The 7065-nt window shown below is 37.6% G+C and overlaps 1 long non-coding RNA gene across 1 annotated transcript; it reads right to left on the bottom strand.

Moving 5' to 3' along the window:
- Positions 1 to 1759: 1759 nt before the first annotated feature.
- LOC108943605 (uncharacterized) lies at positions 1760 to 4232 on the bottom strand. The gene is made up of 2 exons (XR_001967537.3): positions 4020 to 4232; positions 1760 to 3189 (listed from the first exon to the last, which is right to left on the bottom strand). It is a non-coding gene; the product is annotated as an uncharacterized lncRNA (long non-coding RNA).
- Between the last annotated feature and the right edge of the window lie 2833 nt (positions 4233 to 7065).

The raw sequence follows: 7065 nt of genomic DNA on the forward strand, positions 1-7065 counted from the left end.
TCTTGTTCTAGTCAAGAGAGCAGAGAGCATATATATGCAGTATTACAATATTTTCATTACCATCGAGCTATAATCGATGGGCAGGCCCCTACTGGGCAACCTCTGATCAGATGGTAAGTTATATACCGAGCCTACTGTGGCCGAGCGCCTATGAGCGAGCCCAGTTGGCCGAGATACAGAGCCTAGTATGGCTGAGCACCTACGAGCGAGCCTACTACGGTAGAGCAGATATATATATATATATATATATATATATATATATATATATATATATATATACACACACACCGAGCCTTATAAGGCCAGACAACTATTCTACTTACTATATTGAGAGAGTTGAGTCACTATCAGCAGGTGAGCATATCTTCAAATTATCTTTGACTCCCAGTTACTTTCAGCTATTATTATTATAAGTTTAGTTTCAGCTTTTAGTTATATTATTGCCTTGCATACTCGTTACATTATTTCGTACTGACGTCCCTTTTTCTGGGGACATTGCATTTCATGTGTGCAGGTTCAGATAGACAGACGGGTAGACCTCCTCAGTAGGTGTTGCCCGAGTTCAGCTTTATCGGTAAGCTCCACGTCCTTCGGAGTTGTCGGGTCTAGAGTTTTGTATACATTATGTATACATATGTATATAGGTTATGGATAGGTCGGGGCCCTGTTCCGATCTCAGTATATCCATCAGTAGAGGCTTGTAGACGTTTTCTGTCAGTTAGTGCAGTATGTTGGGCTTGTAGGCCTTGTATGTATAATATGTTGGTTTGTCAGCTGTAGTAGCTATGACGGCTTTGTCGGGCCCGCCTTATATTGATGTTTAGCCAGTAGTAGTTTTCGTTCCGTTTTATATTTTGCTTTGCAAATCGTCTTGCAATATGTGGCCCCATGGCCAAAGGATGACATTATATGTTCAGATTCCCTTTGTCGCAAGTTGATACGCAAGGATAGATAAGGCATCGGGTGCCGGTCACGCCCCCCCGGGTTTGGGGCGTGACAAAAGAAATACCCCTTCACTTTCTAGATTGAACAAGACTCACCATTTCATTTTGTACACACTCGGGGTAAGTTATTGACATCACGGGACATACACAGAATATCAACGAAAATATTACCCACACATTGACATACTACTTACTCAGGACCGGATTTATCTCTGCTCTCTAATCAAAGCGCTTGAGACAATTCAAGCATTTATAGCACATACACACAAGTTAATACATAAGCCTACGCATCAGAATTAAGGCACTCACTAAACTTAGGCATACAAATCAGAAAAAGTTCCTCTAATTTTCACAACGACACCGGATTCTCTACTCCTAAAAAATAGAAACTAACTACACCTTGTTCAAGAATTGGCCCTTGAAAAACAAACACAGCACAACAACCAAAGGGTTGTTACTACAGTACCTATAGGGGTGGCAAGCGGGTAGGTCAGACATGGTCGGGTCAAAAATGGGTAATACAAAAATGAGTAAATTATCCGATTTGACCCATATTTAATATGGATAGAAAATGGGTTAACCGGCGGATAATATAGATATCACCCCGAGTTTAATTTTTTGGAAGTATAAAAGTGAAACCCATTGGTTATCCATTTTTTTAGTGGATAATATGGATCTTATGCATATTAGATCCATTTTTAAAAAATTCATTATCCAACTCATTATTTAGTGGATAATATGAAAGGATAACTATTCTTTTATCCATTTTGCCACCACTAACTACCTATAAAATAAAATATAAAATAAAAGGCGTATTTTAAGTTTTTTGAATTTTTTGTATTTTAAAATAAACTTAGCTACTAACATGAAATAACAAAATACTAACTATTACATGCCAATTAGAATTTAGAGTTATCATTAAAGGCCATATAATCTAATAAAGAAAGAAACAAGTCAAAACAAAGGTATGTGACAAACAAAAACAAAGTAATAACAAACCATTAGGAGTTACCCACCCCAAACCTAAGAAAAAGCATTGTCCTCAATCCAAAGTAAAAAGAACAAGAGTGTAAAAGTGACTCTCTGAGGGCCCGGGCCTAGTCATTGGCACCATTAGAAGTGCTAGAAAGCTCATCATCTGATGCCATAGAGTTGACATCCTCATCATATGGCAATATACCACCTTACTCCAGTCGTAGAAACTGCCGAGTATAGTAGAAAGAGGAGACTGCAGCTCTAACTCTGCAATATCCATCTCCTCATCCTGCTCATGAGGCCACATATCGACAAACTTGAACTGGATAGGCTCTTCCATACGAGTCATCCTTTACTACATGGTGATTAGAGAACTCTGTGGACCCACAGTATCATCCATGGTTGTGGTATCACATAACCTCGTAGTCCCATCCAACTCCCTATCATGAAAGGGATCCTCGGGTGCACCATTGCCTGTCAGAAACTTATCTAGCATGCTTGGAAAGAAAAGCCTCTCCGCACCCTCGTTCTAGACCTTGGCCATATCGGTAAGCATTATCTTCCCCATACTGATCTTCATCTTGGTCATGAATGCAGATACCAAACACATCTGAATGCATGTCACATGGTGTCATAAGATGTGGAAAAAATCCAGACATTGATCAACCTCAATATCATCTTGGCAGGCAGAGACATGTAGCTATGCTACAAAGTAGAATGGAACCTATCTTGGTCCCTATAACAAGTAGCCAAAGATTAGACACCACAAAGTGTATGGCAATAATCCTTGTATAGTGTCCTTCTTTTCTATAGTGTCCTCCTTAGAAAAGACTCGAGCATTGATGGAAAATTTTCAGGAAACCCCTTAACAAGACTGATATCATGGTACACAAATTCCAGTTGCTTATCCAAATTGGGATGACATACTCTCCATCTAGCTCAAACCCCGGCTCCCAGTTGGTATAAAATTCCTTAACCATGCTTATAATCAATGGGCCCATTATCTGAAATAAATTTTGCATCCACATGTGCTGGATATTGTCATGCAAGGTTGGGTACTTCCGCTCCAACTTCTTCTCATTAATGCCTTGCTCAGGAGTGGGCTCTATCATATCCTTGTTGAGCTGAAACCAATACCTCACATACGGATTCACTAACCAAATAACAAACATGCATGGCACGTAGTCATTTTCTTTCGTTGCAATTTTCTCAATAGGTTGATGCTCAACGGGTGCGGCCCATCTACCTCTCCCGTGGTTACTTAAAGCAACTTTAGAAGTGCTAGTGTTATTACGTTTAGCACGACAAGACATTGTACTTACACAAGATAAACATCATCAACAATGACACATAGAATATAAGCACTAACGAGAACTTAGACTACCGCACACTTATTTTGTTGGCGCATTCACAAGCAACAATTTTGTGGGGATTCAAACTATCTCATATCAAAATAAGACTAGCTATTCACCGCCACGCCAAGCAAATCGGCATACCAAGACATCACAAAAGCTACCACAACTCGGCAATAAACTACACTAATTTAGACTATAAAATCAAAATAAAGAAGTTATATTAAGCATTACACAGGACCTGACAAATTTAGAGGTAATGAAGAAACAAAGAGCATCACTTGCACAAGGTGGAGGTCAGTTGGAACTCGGGGACAACATGTCCAAAATCGCAATTGTCAAACATGAACAACCACCTCACACTTAAAAGATTCATCATCCATCTCATAATCAAACAAGTACTACCAAAAACTATGTTCAAAATCACAACTTTATTTCATTCAAGCGTTTAATCGAATACCTAGCATGTATTAGGTTGTAATCACAATGTTCAACCATAAAGTAAGGTGATCTCCACCAATCTCAATATAATTTCAAGTAATACATATCAATATTGTCAACTCAACAAGTGAAACAAAAATACTAAGCAACAGCCTACCAAGAGAGCACAATGTCTACACAAACAAATTAGAAAAGAAATAAAAGAACTAACTAAAAACCAAAATAAAAAGCAGGTTGCCTAGGTTTAGCGGATAAAGGTTGACATAATAAAAATAAAATAGGAGGAAGATATATGAAAAAAATTTACCTTGATAATGGAGGACATTGGATAGAGAGGGGAGAGAGTAGAGGATATTTGGGGAAGTTGAGAGGAATCGAGTGAGAGAATAAAAAGGAGGGGTGGCATCGGGTAAAAGGAGGTGGGGCGTTGGGGTGAGGGGGTCGATTAAGAATTAAAAGTTCCTACCTTTTCTATTCTTTTTTTAAATTTGGACTGAACTGTCTCTGCACGACGGTCCACACGCAGGCCAACATGGTGTGACAAGAGCATTGATTAGTGGTCCTTTTTTACAAAATCTGAAACCTGATGAAGCTCATGACGTGCCACACAGCATGTCAAGCCATTTTCTCTGATGTCCTATATTTTTTCCTACTCTTTTATATTTGATTTCATTCTCGGGTCTCGTCTTTACTCTTCTTCAGATTGAATCATGCTTGTACATACTCCTAAACACATACCATTCATGAAATACAACTAATTGTGACTATAAGAATCAAAACTAAACTAAGAAAGTAGAAAACATGTTAGAAGTAGTTCGGAATTATAGTCATTAGCTTTATTCTCCACTTTCTAGGCTCATTTGAATATGATGCTAGAGGATTTCTTGTCAAATCCTCCAGCAACATTCAATTTGTGCCCATTCGTATTAAAACTCTTAGTTCCCTCTATATTTTGAATTTCAATCGCCCCATACGATGAGTGTTACACCCCATATTTTCGTACTTGATAGTACGACGTAAGTCAACTGATGTAAGCTCAGAAATAATATTATATTTGAAAGTAAATAAAGTAAGTTAATCATATTACCATGGAGGTTATAAATTTTTATGATCATGGATAACAAGTACTAAGAGGGTTGAAAGGATTAGAAGCTAAACGAATAGAAAAAAATAAATTTCGTCGAAAGTCGACAAGTTGGGAATGTTATGACATGTACTTTGGGGTGATACTAGGGTTCTTAACATAATAAGGAGGTTATGCTATGAGTTATTTTAGTCTTATGATATTTGTGTGTTACATTTTGAAGTCAAGCGAGTTGTGGAACAAAAGTTGGCAAAGGTCATCACAAGTTATATTCATAATGTACTGAATATTAGGACAAATGTAGCAGAGTTTTTCTTCTAATATACTTGGAATTACAGAATTACCCACATATAAAATTGAATATCTACGAGTCTAGTTTCTAATGCATTAAACCGTTTGCCAATACGACATCGGAGCAGAGAGATATTCACATTTTTGCGAGACTGAGCAAGCAGCTCCTGATAGGACCCACTTAGGCGGTGGATGACTCTTGAATATTTAAAGGGTTTGGACGGCTTATTTTTTGTCATTTTCGACCAAGGACAGTTCCCAAAGTCTTTCAACACCTCTCTAATAGTCCTCCGTAGTTCCAAGTCGAATCCAAGGTGGTTTTGCCTAGACCTAACCTCAAAAATTAGCCTAAGTGAAGAAAAGAGTCTCTATGGTATTGTGATACCATTAAGGGTGCTTGTAAGCTAAGGGAAGCTTTGGTTCGAGTTTGTTCTGATTATGTAAGGTATGTATAACACTTTGTTGCTTGGGCTTAAGCTTATCTATATGTTGGTTAAGTTATTTGGATGAAGAATTACATGTCGTATAAGAAGTTGTTGTCTCTTATTGGACGATTTTGGAGTTGTGTATGGCTGGAAATTATGGAAAATAAGTTTGTTATGATATTGTTAGTATGATTATGTTGGTTTACACGTCAATCTTGTTGAGAAATTGGTAACTAGAAAAGAAATGTCTATAAAGCACATGGAAGTTATCCATAGTGTTATTATCTTGTGTTAGGCCATTTCAGGTAACTTTGAAATTGAGTATAAGGTTAAAAATCCTTTAAAAGGTATTGGTTATTATACTGGATATATTACAAAGTTCAAGAATAAATGATAATGGGGTTGAAGGGTGATAAAGGGATTCAATTCGAGCTTGCCGCTCGTCGTGATATGTTGATGACTTGTTAATAAAATATTTTCTACCCTATTGTTGTTGTTGTTCTTATTCTATTGCTCTGGTTATTATTATTGGTATATGATATTGGAGGAGGTCCTTGTTACTGGGTATATGCTGCCCAAATTTACATAAACGAGCTACTAGTTTAAGTTGTAGACTTAGCCTTTACTCAGCACTTATTTTGAATCTCCTTATGTTATGGTAGATTGAGTTGAGTTGTTTGAAGTATTTCTTAGAAGGTATTAAGGACTCAACAGAGTTAAGGTATGTTAAGGCTATCCCTTATTTCCTTTTGGCATGATCCATATGATACAACGAACGAGCAAACACGCAACTTTCACAAGTGACTCTATTCTTATAAGTACTAGAGATGCCTATGTTATTGATTTCCCATGTGTCCTATTATTATATCGTATGTTCATGGGTCTCAGAAAGTATGTAAGTTGATAAAGTTTATTTCATGATATTATCGAAACGCATATTGATCTATGACATCCCGAAAGATCTTATAGACTTACTTCATATGCATTGCATTCATTTATACATGTACATTGACCAATTACCAGATAGAATTATATACGTGTATATTATATGTATATGGGGTATGGGGAAAGGTTATGGCATTATATACGCACCACCACCTGATCAGCTGGTATACGTTGATAATTTCACCCACAGAGGCCGAGATGATATGATGGGATTCCCTCAGAGGCTTGATGACGTTATGTACGCATATACCTACGCATGATATGATATTTATATACATATGCATGACATTATAAATGTTTCATGATTCACAGAGCTATTCAGACTTACAGGTTGAATTCTTTACTCCATGTTTCTTTCATGTCTTTTATATACTGCTTTTCATGCCTTACATATTCGGTACTTTATTTGTACTGACGTCCCTTTTGCCTGGGGACACTGCGTTGCATGCCTGCGGGTTCCGATAGACAGATTGACAGTCCTCCTAGTAGGCTATCAGCTCAGCGGAAGGTGTTGGTGTACTCCACTTGCACCGGCGTTGCCTATTTGGTTAGTATACTTTGGACATGTATAGATTAGTATGGTGGGGCCCTGTCCCGGCCTTTATGAT

The sequence above is a fragment of the Nicotiana tomentosiformis genome, chromosome 1 (assembly GCF_000390325.3).
Source record: "Nicotiana tomentosiformis chromosome 1, ASM39032v3, whole genome shotgun sequence".
Lineage (NCBI taxonomy): Eukaryota > Viridiplantae > Streptophyta > Magnoliopsida > Solanales > Solanaceae > Nicotiana > Nicotiana tomentosiformis.